Source organism: Rhinatrema bivittatum, chromosome 9 (genome assembly GCF_901001135.1).
Source record: "Rhinatrema bivittatum chromosome 9, aRhiBiv1.1, whole genome shotgun sequence".
NCBI classification, from domain to species: Eukaryota; Metazoa; Chordata; class Amphibia; order Gymnophiona; family Rhinatrematidae; genus Rhinatrema; species Rhinatrema bivittatum.
The window spans coordinates 130193015-130207357 of NC_042623.1; the positions used below are offsets into that span (position 1 = coordinate 130193015).

The window sequence follows — 14343 nt, forward strand, 5'->3', positions numbered from 1 at the left end:
TAGTGCGCAGTATGCCCGTTAGTGCGCACTAACTCCGTTCGTCAAAAAAAAAAAAAAAGACATGTGGGAAAACTAAATTTTTAAACTAAGCAGCCGACCCAAGCCTGACCCGATACCTAAAAATGATGTACATCTCTAGTAATCAGTACCACGCTGTTTGTATAATAATAAACCGCCAACCACCTTCCTCTCTATATTGTTCATATTTTTTTTTTTTTTGAAAAAATTCATTTAGTGAAGTGAATTCTTTTCTTAAAAAATATGAAAACTCCAATAAATCCTGTGTATTTACCGTTCAACGCAAAGGAGATATTTTATAAAGCAGCATATAATCTACACAGAAGAAAAGAAGAAATTCCCCCTGATGAAGGATTCTTTCGGATAGGTGGCCTCCTTGGGAGGGCAGTAAACTGTTTAGCCTCAGCCTTGCTGTTCCTTATTACAAGGGTTTCAGTCCTTAATTAGTTATCTTTATTTTTAGATTGGACTGCTTGCTGTGGCTAAACTTTCAGGAAGGGGAGATTCTCTCCCAGATCCCTTTTCTGTAATATATATTTCAGAAACACACAGAAAGACTTTTTTGGAATTTTACAGATAATTCATCTTTTATTAGTATTGAATCATAACAGCAAGCACATGTTTCATTATATGTAATTAGGTCATAAGTATTTTAATAATGTCCTCCTGGGGAGAAGGCTAGCAATGTATACCCTGATAGAGTCCTAGCCAGATTTCAAACCACTTCATATATACAGTTTTTTTCTGTCTCAGCTCTGACATTCTGCATGCAGACAGTAGTCAGCTTCTGACATCAGTACACACATATTCCTTTATCTACAATAGCTTAATTTCCCATTTCCCCACATCTGTTTCCTCTCTGGTGTTCTAATGCACAATTTCCGTTGTGAACTTTGGGTTCACCTTTTTGGCTCATGGTGATTCACAGGCACATGCACATGTCCTCTGCCAGATACCAAGTTTCCCTATGTTGCTACAATGGTACAAGAATAGAACACATTTCCACAGTTTCACAGCCCCTATGCCTCGAGAGGTCACTAATTGCTACAAAACTGTTACAATGGTTAGTCTTGTCCTTAAAAAACCATTATGATTTGATGTTATTGACACATTTTCTCTATTTAAATGCATAATGGACACAGGTATCAGTTCAATATTGGCGCACATAATTTAAAAATATAGATTTTTGGAAACATTTGTCAAAAATGTATTATAATTGTAATTGTAAAACTTGTTCTCAAAATGTCTCGCATAGCTCCAAATATAATATTCAGCGTGAAAAAATTATGTCCATATTTTTAGTGCTTTCACAGAAAACTTTAAAAAGTTCACAAAAATTAGTCATTAAACACGCTCAAATATATTCAGTATTGTGGATAGTGGTTGGATGGTTGATGATTAAAAATGACCAAAATCTTTACCGAGTGATAATGCTGAATGATATGAAACCAGCCACCTCATCTATGTATACCATTGTAGACCTGCACATGGAACAGGAACCATTTCAGAGAATGTTCCCAGGAGGTTCTGGATTTTAGCTTTCTACCTAAAATCCTAAATTGGCTCTCCTGAACCTCCTCACACATTCTTGTATGTCGGCTGGTGCCCACATGTACCATGGAATCTGACTCCTTCCCAGCACTGTCTAAATCAATCTAGGTGATGCATGAGGTCCAACACCTTCATATCAGGCAGTCTCATGTCCACCAGCTACCAAGCTATCTACATTCCAATGATCAAATCACCAACTATGATGGTCAGCCTAACCTTTTGCTCCTGGGCAGTAGCCCTGGGAGACCATCCTCAGTGGGAGAGGACAATGCATCACCTGTAGAGCAGGTCCTTGCTAAGGATCACTTCCTACCACACCAGGGTCATGCTCTCGACCAGGAGGATTTCATGATCTAAGGTAGCAACAAGGCTGCCAGACTGGAGTGAAACTTGGCTACTATGTACTAGGGATGTTGAATCGTTTTTTGACAATTTAAAAAACTCGTCTCAATATTTTTTAAATCGTCAAAAATCGTTAGAGTGCATGATACAATAGAAATTCCCCCGATTTATATGGGTTAGTGTCCACTAACGGGAGTATCTGGGGGGAGGGCGGGAAAACTGGCACACCCAAAACAACCCCTAAACCAACTCTACGCTTTTAAAGCTAAACCCTTATCTTCCCCCACCCTCACGAACCCCCCAAAACTTTTTACGAGTACCTGGTGCTGTCCAGTGGAAGCCCCGGGACTGATCTCTCTGCTCTCGGGCCATCGGCGCCATGTTGGCTGCCACTAATAAAATGGCGCGATTGGCCCGATATAAAAAAAACCCACTGACCCTTTAAAAATGACCCCATTGCTTTCCCCACCCTCCCGAACCCCCCCAAAACTGTTTTTAAAATTACTGGTGGTCCAGTGGGGGCACGGGGAGCAATCTCCCGCTCTCAGGCCATCGGCTGCCACTAATTAAAAATGGCGCCGATGGCCCTTTGCCCAGTACCATGTGACAGGGTATCCGTGCCATTGGCTGGCCCCTGTCAACATGGTAGGAGCACTGGATGGCCCAGCACCATTTTTAAAGATGGCCACCGACCATCTTTAAAATGGCCGGCGCCATTTTTAAAGATGGCGCAGGCCATCCAGTGCTCCTACCATGTGACAGGGGCCGGCCAATGGCACGGATACCCTGTCCACATGGTAAGGGCAAAGGGCCATCGGCCGCCATTTTTATTAGTGGCAGCGATGGCCTGAGAGCGGGAGATCGCTCCCCGTGCCCCCACTGGACCACCATGTAATTTTAAAACAGTTTTGGGGGGGGTTCGGGAAGCCAAAGGGGTCATATTTAAAGGGTCGGGGTGGGTTTTTTGTTTATCGGCTCAGGCGCAGCGATAAACAAAAAACCAATCGTGCCGACTATAAAATTGTAAGATTTGAATCGGAACCAGAACCGAACCGATTTCCGGTTCCGATTCACATCTCTACTATGTACCTGAAGGTTTCATCTATATTCATGTCTACCTCAGCTCCTCCAGTTCTGCCACTCTAGCCTCCAGATATTGGCTTACTCTCTTAGAGCTAGGAGCTCTTTTCACCAGGTACATACATAGAACCTCTCACCAGCAAGTAAAAAATCTTACATGTGATGATTCAAAGGCAAAAAACTGGAAGTCGTCGTCCCCCCCCCCCCCCCCCCCCACACACACACACACACACTTCATCTTAATTTTGTTGAGTTCCTAGTTAAGTTTAGGTTGCTATGGAAGTAGGAATGTGTACAATTAGAGACCTTTAAATTTATTGGTATATTCACTATTAATCTGGGCGTGATCTACAAGGGAATGGCTAAACTCTCAATAAGGGCTGGTGCAATAGTGTGATTTAAAAAAGAGCCTGATTGATTTTTATTGACAAAAGTGCCTCTTTCCTATAAATCAAAGGATGAGCCAGGCGTGGGTGGGAGGGAGGGGAAAGACACTCTAGAATTAACTCCCTCTAGCTTGCTTATTATCTCAGACACACACACACACTGTTTGAACTGTGCAAGTTACCCCCACGGCTTATAATTAGAGTTCTTTCTTTTAGAAAACAGTTCAACAGTTGCAGCCCTATATAAAACATTGGGATAACCTACATTGGACAGTAGCAGATATAAACCCTAAACAGAAGGTATGGGGTTAACTGCATGGAGTGGCAGCTACAACAAACATAATGCATGGGTGTAACCTGCATATAGGGTTTCCAGCTCATCCAAGGTCAACTGAACAGATTGATCCAGGCTTGGTTTTGCCCCATTGCATGCCTAGGGTTGTAGTTTTGACTATCTAAGAAAATCAATGGATAATCAGAACTATACCTCTATGCATGCAACAGTGAAAATCCAGGACTGTATCATCCAGTTTAGTCAACCTGGGGTGAGTTGTCAACTCTACTTGCAAGAAGCGACAATTGCCACTCTAAACACCTGGCTAGGCAGACTGGAAGTATCATTTTCATAATTATTTTAGTAAAAATATGCAGCCTGATATTCATGTCATCTTATCATTTTATTTTATTGGTTTTAATTCTTGTTTTATGGTTTGTTATGTTTTTATATATTGATAAGTTGCCTTTGTACAGATTTAATGTTTTATGTTTTTCTCAATTGTGAATGTTTATTTGTAAACTGTTAAGAATATTAGATGAGCAGTCTATAAATTCAAATAAATAAGTATTCAAAAGCCAATGAATTGCAAAGATATCCAGGTAAATTACCAAGATAAATTTAGCTGAATATTCAGCTGAATATTGTTTTCTGCTGAATTTACTCTGCTAAATTACCAGATAAAGTTATTTGGGTAACTTTGCCATTATCAGTTTAATTAATTTTTTTGTTTGGGGGGGGGGGGGAAACTTTACAGGCCATAGCAGAAACTTTATTCTCCCTGAATACCCTCAAGTTACACAAATGTTAGCCTGAAATGCCGATGCCCTCACCACCCCTGCAATATTTTAAAGATAAATGCTGGGGCCACAGCAGCACAAATCCCACCATCCCCACAGGTTTCAAACAGGGATTGGTTGACTCTCAGTGATCTGACCAAGTTACATTAGAGCAATGTGAATATATTAGTAAGTTGTAACCAGGAGGCAGGGTGTAAAATTCAAAAACTCAGGGTTTTATCTGGCAAAATATAAAACTTAGCCAGACTATGGTCCTCTATTTTCCTACGTAATTGCTCTCTTTTTTAGAGCCACGTTTACCCTATTGTACATATATCATGCTGAGCATTGCTGCACGGATACCTCAAAAATTCAAGCAGATAATCAAAAGTACCTAGGCATAAGAGGAGTGGTCATTCTATCAATATCCCTTACACATATTGTGGGACATTTGAAATTTGTCCGCATTTGGACAAAACTTTCAGGTACTTTTATACTGAGAACTTTGTATCAATTTTCAAAGAGAAAATTGGCATATACTTTTGCTTTGAGAATTGACACTGGTAAAGTACCTGCAGATATTTGTACCTATTTTTTTATATGGGTACAATTTTGCTGGAAAAGTCCAGGCATAGAGTTGAAATATAATCTCTGCATGTGCATTCCTCTCCTAACCTAAACATGCCTCCTGGAATGCCTCCTCTCAATCGGGCCAATACAGTACAGTGCTCTCCGACGGAGCGCACTGTTAACCCTCGATTGGACGCGCGTTTTCGACATGCTAGCGTTACCCCTTATTCAGTAAGGGGTCAAAAACGCGCGTCCAACCCCCCTGAACCTAATAGCGCCCGCAACATGCAAATGCATGTTGCGGGCGGTTATTAGGTATTCCTGCGTGATTCAGAAAGGAAAATGTGCAGCCAAGCCGCACATTTTACTTTCAGAAATTAGCGCCCTCCCAAAGGTAGGCGCTAATTTCTTTGGGCACCGGGGAAGTGCACAGAAAAAAAAAATTTGAAGTCGGCCCGTTGCTTGCGGGTCGAAAACCGCATGCTCAATTTTGCCGATGTCCAGTTTCCGAACCCATGGCTGTCAGCGGGCTCGAGAACCGACGCCGGCAAAATTGAGCGTCGGCTGTCAAACCCGCTGACAGCCGCCGCTCCGGTCCAAAAAGAGGTGCTAGGGACGCGCTAGTGTCCCTAGTGCCTCTTTTACCTATTTTTACCGCCAGGCCTAATTTGCATACTGAATCGCGCGCACAGGAGAGTGGCCTGTGCGTGCGTCGGGAGAGTGGGCATTCGCCCACTCTCCCGCAGACTTTACTGTATCGGCCCGAATGTGGCTAGAAGTCTGTGCATTGTAGAACACACAGACTTTCAGCCACATTGGGGGAGGGCAATTGTCAGACAGGTTAATTTACGCAATTAGCTTTGAAAGGCGTATGTGGAGAATCTGTGTACTTATATAGCATGCTGAGGGCAGGGTGTTGAAGGATATAAAAAAGAAAAATAAACACATATGCAATTATAACAGTGGGGGAAAAACAATGGAGAGAAGCTAGAAAGCCTGAAGAATAAGAAATAATGTTTGTTGGTAAAATTCAAAACACAATCATTTAGAATACACTGAATGTGAGAAAAAAGGATATTACAGTAAAATAAAGGTGAGGTGAAAAATATGTCAAGAAATTTAAAAGAGCGTAACAGTTCACATACAAATAATAGTAGCTTGCTTTATGGTGATAGTTGATTAAGTTGGATACTGCACAAAGAAATATATTAGCCTTGGAGGCTTTCATGAGTTTTATAAAAGGCCTGTCCAAATTGGGTAAATAACTCTGAGGAGCTGAACAAGAGAATTGAATTGAAATTTTCCATGGGACATCTGTAGAGTTGGTCTGAATATTGTTACACAGTGTTCATTGGCAATTTCTGATTTTGAGGAGAATATTGAGTAAAAGCGATTTACTTTAATAATGTTATCATCTTATGTTTACTTCCTTGGTGTAGCTTTCACAATGAATTCATAAGTAAGTGGACAGTATTTGATAAAGAGATTTTCAGCCACTGTATTGCTTCCTGCAGTAACCTTCTTCATATCCTTATTCATGAAATTCCACAAATGCAAGGCATATGAATTATTAAAGGTGCCAAGGGGGTCCCAGACCTCAAAATACCGTCTCCATGCAGAATAGGGAATTGGATAGAATCGTTGTGGGTGCAAAATGGAAATATTCCCACATGTGGTATCTTCTACATGCTTGAAAATTGGCAGCTCACATCTCCTTGCTAAAATTCGGGGTAAGCAGTCGAGGGCCTTGTTTGTCCCCATATGGCTCCATTGTAGTTCTTCACAAAGTCCTCCATGCATTCCAATAGATACTGATAGTGCCTTTGGAAACCAAAGATCCCATTGCTACAATCTCGTGATCCCTCAGCTGCCAGGAAATCTACTTCTTGGATAGGCCTCATGGATATGATATCTGTGTCCATGTAAATCCCACCATGCTTCCAAATCATTGCTAACCTGAAGCCATCGGCACTGATATGTGTCCCAGTAGATTTCCTTGACTGGATTTACCTGTAAAATGAAGAGGAAAGTAATAATTAAAACAACTGCTCATCGCTACAATTTCTACTACTTCCTCAGAGATTCCCTGTGCTTGTCCCATGCTTTTCTGAATTCAGATACTGTCCTGGTCTCCACTATCTCCACTTAGAGGCTGTTTCGTGCATACACCACCATCTCTGTAAAGAAATATTTCCTGAAGATTATAATAAAAGGCATTAGAACCTATGTATTATGCATACAAAAAAGATTAGTAAACATAGGAAAATTTGAATATATATTAAACAAAAATAAAACAATTTTAGAAACATTTTAGAAAGGCAACAAACATGGAGCTTCACTAACAATTTTTAAAAATGAAGACGCCCTCCCATGTCATCATTTGCCCAAAGTAATCCTTCTATTTTTCTTTTTTTGAAAAAGTGTACAAAGAAAATATGCCTAGTGTAGTGCAAAAACATATCCAAAGGAATGAATTCTCTTTAATAATTTTAAAACCCAATGATACCCACAATGTTAGTCAAGAGAAGAGAATACTTAATTTCTCTAATGAAAATTTTAAACCAAAAACTGGAATTCTTCAAAAAGCAAGACTGCTGGTCTCCTGAGGAAGAATTATTTGAAACATCTATGTCAGGACATGCTCCTCCCCAGCACTGTCTAAAATCTTATCTAGGTGGACATGTGAGGTCCACCACCTTTGCACCAGGCAGGCATATTATAGGCAATCCTCATGCCCAGCAGCCACCCCGTAATCTACATTCCTAATAATCAAAATCACCAGTTATGACTGTAAGCTAACCCTTCCCTCCTGGGCAGTAGCCCTGGGAGATACATTCTTGGTGTAAGAAACAATGCACCAACTGGAGAGCAGGTCCTTGCTACAGGATCACTTCCTGCTGCACCAGGTTGATGCTTTCCGACAAGGATACCTTCTTCCTCAAGGACCAATCCCTGAAGCACACTGCTAGTAACACTGCCCTCCTCAGAGAAAACTCAATTTACCACTTCTACTTGTCGCCTCCCACCCAGCCAGTTTCTAAACCCAGTCTGTGTCTCTAGGTTCCATACCAAGGGTGTTTCAATTTATTTATATGACTTCTATGTGGAACTGTGTCAAAAGCATTACTGAAATCCAAGTACATTGTGGGGTAGATTTTACAAAATTACGCACATGCTTACATTTGTTCGCGCACCAGGCACAACAAGAGTTCGCGTGATTTTATTTATTTATTTATTTATTTGAAAATTTTTGTATACTGACATTCGTTAGGAAACATCATATCGGTTTCCATAGAACAATAAGTAGCCAACAGGGCTTTACAATGAAACTGATAATATAAACTGGGGAGGGGGTGGTAGAGGGGGGGGGGGGGGGCGGTAAGGAAGGGGGAGAGGGGTTAGAGGGTGGCGGGAAACCAAAGTTATGCTGTACAAGTAGGTAAACACAAAAACATAGTTAAATATAATTATAGATAGCGTACATGAAAATATATAGTTAAATACAAGTATAGATAATGTACATTAAAAACTAGGAGGGGAGAATTAAGAAAGGGGTATTCGGTGAAGGGCCTAGGGGGGTGGGGAGGGGTGAAGGAGAGAAGGTGCGTTAGGAATGGGGGGCTCATGCGTAGGATCGGGTGAACAACCAAGTCTTGAGGTTCTGTCTGAATTTCTTAGTGCAGGTTTGAAGGCGAAGGTGGGTGGGCATAGAATTCCATAGGGAGGGTCCAGCTAGGGATAGCGCACATTGTTTGGTGACTGTTAGATGGAAGGAGTTTGGGAGAAGGTGTGTTAATGTTTGCTGTGTAGGGTGCTCTGGTGGGTCTGGAAGAGGATCGGATGTATAAATAGTCTGAAAACCAGAGCATGTCTGGATTGTGGATGGCTTTGTGAATAAGTGTGAGGGTTTTTAAATTGAATTCTGGCTGTGATGGGGAGCCAATTAAGTTGTTTGAGGATAGGTGTGATGTGTTCTTTTCTGCGGGTGCCTGTTAATATTCTTGCAGCAGCATTTTGAAGTAGCTGCAGGGGGGCAAGGCTGCTTTTCGGGAGACCTAGGTGTAGAGCATTTGCGTAGTCTATTTTAGATAAAATGAGGGCTTGTAGGGCAGTTCTGAAGCCATTGAGGTGCAGAATAGGTTTTGAGTTTTTTGAGGGTGTGTAATTTGAAGTAACAGTCTTTGATAGTGGAGGTGATAAATTTCTGTAGGTTGAATTGCGGGTCAAGTGTGACACCTAGGTCTCTTACAGATTGCGAGAGGACTGGAGGAGCAAGAGGGGAGTTGGCTGAGGGTGTGGGTACGTGGTTGATGGGTTGAGGTGAAATGATTATGAGTTCAGTCTTGTTAGGATTTAGGGCTAGATTGAGTTGGGTGAGTAGACAGTTGATGGATGAGAGGGCACTGTCTCATCTTTTAAGGGCGTTGGAGATGGAGTCGGTGATGGGGATGAGCACTTGCACATCGTCAGCGTAGACGAAATGCGGGAGGCCGAGATTTGAGAGGAGCTGGCAGAGGGGGAGGAGGGATATGTTGAAGAGTGTGGATGATAAGGAGGAGCCCTGGGGTATGCCCCTTGTGATGTTGATTGGCTCGGATTCATGGTTTTCAATTTTTACTTTGTAGTGTCTGTCCCTTATATATGAATTAAACCAGCGAAGAGAGGTCCCAGAGATGCCAATGTCAGCTAGCCTGTCGAGTAAGATAGAGTAGTTAATAGTGTCGAAGGCTGCGGAGATGTCCAATAGGGCCAGAATGAATGTGTGACCTTTGTCAAAGCCTCTGATGACGAGGTCAGTGAGGGAGAGTAGTAAAGTTTCGGTACTGAAGCGCTTTCTGAAGCCGTGTTGTGATGGAAAGAGAATCTGGTGCTGGTCTAAGTAGTTTGACAGTTGAGTGTTAACTGTTTTTTCAAGGACTTTAGCGATGAAGGGGAGGTTGGAGATGGGTCGGTAGTTGGATAAATCAGTAGGGTCAAGTTTCGGTTTCTTAAGGATGGGTTTTACTATGGCTAATTTGAGCTAGGTGGGAACATCTCCAGTGGACATGGAGGTGTTGATAATATCAGCTAGCGGTTGGGAAATACTATCTGGGATTGTCAGCAGCATTTTGGAAGGGATCATGTCAGAGGGGTGAGTAGCGGGTCGCATTTTCTTAAGTATAGCAGATATTTCAGAGGGGGAGGTACTTTCGAATGCATCTCTTGCAGGGTAAATTTGTTGGGGTGAAGGAGCAAAGGGAAAGCAGGAGGCAATGGTAGCGATCTTGTTGTGGAAATATTGAGCAAGCTGGTTGCATTTGGTGGTCGCATGTGGATGTCTTGGGCGCTGTTTTGGTGAGGTTAGAGATTATAGAAAAGAGAGCCCTCGGGTTGAATTGATAGTTGTGAATTTTTGGTGGCATAGTGGTCACGTTTGGCTTTGAGAGTGTTGGCTCTGTAGCCATGCAGTAGAGTTTTGTATATGGCAAGTTGCTTAGTAGAAGAATCTTTGCGCCATATTTTTCTTGAGTTCTGAGATTGTGTTTTTGTAGTTTTAGTTCAGGGGTGTACCAATGTTGCTTTGTTTTTGTGGGGGGTTGGATTTCTTTAGTTATTAGAGGGCAAAGTTTGTCGGCTGTGTCTTTAGTGATGTGGTTCCATGAGGTGATGGCTGTTTGGGAATCTGAGAGGTCTAGATTTTAGAGGTTGTCAGTGAGGGTGTCAATAAGGTCATCTCTGGGACAGGATTTCCTGAATTGTATGGTGGTTTTTGTATTGGGTTGCTTGGGGATGTTCTTGATTGTGCATGAGGTTTTAATAAGGAAGTGGTCCGACCAGGGAATGGGAGTGTAGGTGGTGCGTTGTGGGAGGAGGAGGGAGTTCATGAAGATGAGGTCGAGGGAGTGGCCAGCTTTGTGTGTAGGGCTGGTTATGATTTGATGCAGCTGTGAGAGAGGGGGAGTGAGTCGATATGGAGGTTGAAGTCTCCAAGGATTATGGTAGGTATGTCTCTGGTGATATTTGCTGCAATGCATTCAATGCATTCAATGATGGGTGAAATGTCAGAGTCTAGTATGCCAGGTGGTGTGTATATTAGGCATATTTGAAGGGTAGGAGACTTGAATAAGCCCACTTTCTACTTGGGGAGGGAGGATAACAATATTTGAGTCCTAATATAAAGAGTCCTTGGTGAGCCCTTTGGGGATGCACGAAGGGGCGCACAAAGGGGCGGGCCCCTTTGTTGCGCTCCTTCGGCGCACGGCGCCGAGGCAGCTCTTGGATTTAAAGCCCCACTAGGGCCTCGTGTGATAGGCTAGCCGGGCGGGAGACCGCTGCGATTAGCTGGTCTCGGAGGGCAGGCTCTTGGGCAGCTCGAACGTCGGGACATGGTCGGGCGGACGGCGCTGGCACCTCGCGGTTGGCAGCGCATAGCCACGTGTATCTGTTGAAATCCGGGATCGGTGCTCGAAAGGCTGACCAAAATCGGCAGCCGAGCCATGCAGCCGGCCTCCGTTCCCTCTGAGGCTGCTCGGAAATCGGATGCGGCCTCGGAGGGAACTTTCCTTCCACCTCCCCCCACCTTCCCCTCCCTTCACCTACCTAACCCATCCCCCCCAGCCCTACCTAAACCCCCCTACCTTTATTCCAGAAGTTACGCCTGCTCAAGGTAGGTGTAATTCACGTGCACGGGCCGGCTGCCGGCACACCATGTTCTGGTCTGGGGGCTGATCCGGAGGCCACGGCCACGCCCCCTGGAATGCCCCTGGGCCGGAACCATGCCCACGGCCCCACCCCTGGAACGCCCCCAGTGACGCGCCTCCGTTAGAGATGTGCAATCGTTTATCACGAATTAGGCAATTACAACGAAATTGCCTAATTCGTAGTGGTTCGGGGGCCCCGAAACCCAAAAAGGATTTTCCCCGAACTTCGGGGAAACTTCGTTTTTCGGGTTTGTGTGGGGAGAGGGGCAAATTTTTTTTTTTAAATTAAAACAAAAACCATCCCAAACATTAAGATTAAGTATAATACAACCACCCTCCCCCCATCCCGATCCCTCCCCAAGACTTACTAACATCCCTGGGGGTCCAGCGGGGTCCCGGGTTCCATTTTTCCCTCCGTGCCCAGTGTGCTACTGCAAGCCATGCTCAAAATGGTGCCGAATAGCCTCTGAACTACTATGTCACAGGGGCTACCGACGCCATTGGTCAGCCCCTGTCACATGGCCATCGGCGCCATCTTGTGCTCATACCATTTGAAGGGTAGGAGACTTGAATAAGCCCACTTTCTACTTGGGAGGGAGGATGACTGGGATTTGTTTAAGCTTAAGGTGTTTTTTTGCAGCTAGTAATAGTCCGGCGCCATTGGTCAGCCCCTGTCACATGGCCATCGGCGCCATCTTGTGCTCATACCATTTGAAGGGTAGGAGACTTGAATAAGCCCACTTTCTACTTGGGAGGGAGGATGACTGGGATTTGTTTAAGCTTAAGGTGTTTTTTTGCAGCTAGTAATAGTGGCGGACCTCATGAGTCACCTAGATAGGATTTTAGAGAGTGCTGGGGAGGAGCTGGTTGTCATGGTACATGTGGGCACCAACAACATAGGAAAATGTGGGAGGGAGGTTCTGGAAGCCAAATTTAGGTTCTTAGGTAGAAATCTGAAATCCAGAACCTCCAGGGTAACATTCTCTGAATTGCACCTTGTTCCATGTGCAGGTCCCTAGAGGCAGGCAGAGCTCTGAAGTCTCAAAGCGTGGATGAGATGATGCTGCAAGGAAGACGGATTCAGTTTTGTAAGTAACTGAGGACCCTTTTGGGTAAGGGGGAGTCTTTTCCAAAGGGATGGGCTCCACCTTAACCAGGATGGAACCAGGCTGCTGGTGCTAACCTTTAAAAAGTGATAGAGCAGCTTTTAAACTAAAAAAAAGGGAAAGCCGACAGTTGTTCAGCAGCACATGGTTTGGAGGGAGGTATCTTTAAAGGATACTAATAAAGTCTTAGAGTAAGGGAATCCCAACAGAGAGTTTCCAATAACAAGATAAGTAGTCCAAGTGCCTATAATTAAAAACTCACCTGAGCTAAAAGATTCCAATTTATCCCTGTCAACTGAAAAGCAGAATGTAAATATAAACAGAAACACATTTTGAAATATTTGTATGCTAATGCAAGACATCTAAGAAGTAAGATGGGAGAATTAGAGTGTATAGCAGTAAATGATGTAGTAGACTTAATTGGCATCTCAGATACATGGTGGAAAGAGGATAACCAATGGGATAGTGCTATACTGGGGTACAAATTATATCGCTATGACAGAGAAGAGCGTCTTGGAGGTTGGGTGGCACTTTATGTCCGGGATGGCATAGAGTCCAACAGGATAAACATCCTGCATGGGACTAAATGCACAATCTAATCTTTATGGGTAGAAATCCCTTGTGTGTTGGAGAATAGTGATAGGAGTATACTACCATCCACCTGGCAAAAATGGTGAGACAGACAGTGAAATTCTTAGAGAAATTAGGGAAGCTAACCAAACTGGTAGTGCAGTTATAGTGATTTCAATTGAGCCTGAGTAGCTCAAATTGTAAAGCCTGAGATCTTTAATCTCTAGGTCATGGCTTCATACCCCATCTTGGGAAAAAATGTTTTATTTTTTGGGGGTAAACAAGCATAGGGGTAACTTGATGCAGAGGTTACACAACCCTTAACCTTAAGCCTTATGCTCACCTTTGATGCAACTCCAACATTACTCTCTGCACCAATGACAGGGGATGGCTGGAAATTTGAATCAAACAGTTACCAACAAGAGCCCTGAAGTTGGTGGTTGGTGAAACAGATAAGTATGGGAAAATAAGTGTAGAAACTTGCTGGGCAGACTAGATGGGCCGATTGGTCTTTTTCTGCCATCATTTCTATGTTTCTATGTTAATATAGACTGGGTAAGTGAAACATCAGGGCATGCTAGAGAGGTAAAGTTGCTGAATGGAATAAATGACAGTTTTATGCAGCAATTGGTTCAGGAACCAATGAGAGAAGGAACAATTTTAGATCTAATTCTCAGTGGAGTGCAGGATTTGGTGACAAAGGTAACAGTAGTGGGGCCACTTGGCAATAGTTATCATAATATGATCATAAGAACATAAGAACATAAGAAAATGCCATACTGGGTCAGACCAAGGGTCCATCAAGCCCAGCATCCTGTTTCCAACAGTGGCCAATCCAGGCCATAAGAACTTGGCAAGTACCCAAAAACTAAGTCTATTCCATGTTACCGTTGCTAATGGCAGTGGCTATTCTCTAAGGGGCGGATTTTCAGAGCCCTGCTCGCCTAAATCCGCCCAAAACCGGGCGGATTTAGGCGAGCAGGGCCC

At 43.4% G+C, this 14343-nt stretch overlaps 1 pseudogene; it reads right to left on the reverse strand.

Moving 5' to 3' along the window:
• Positions 1-6415: 6415 nt before the first annotated feature.
• LOC115099483 overlaps positions 6416-14343 on the reverse strand; it is a 79062-nt pseudogene continuing 71134 nt past the window's right edge.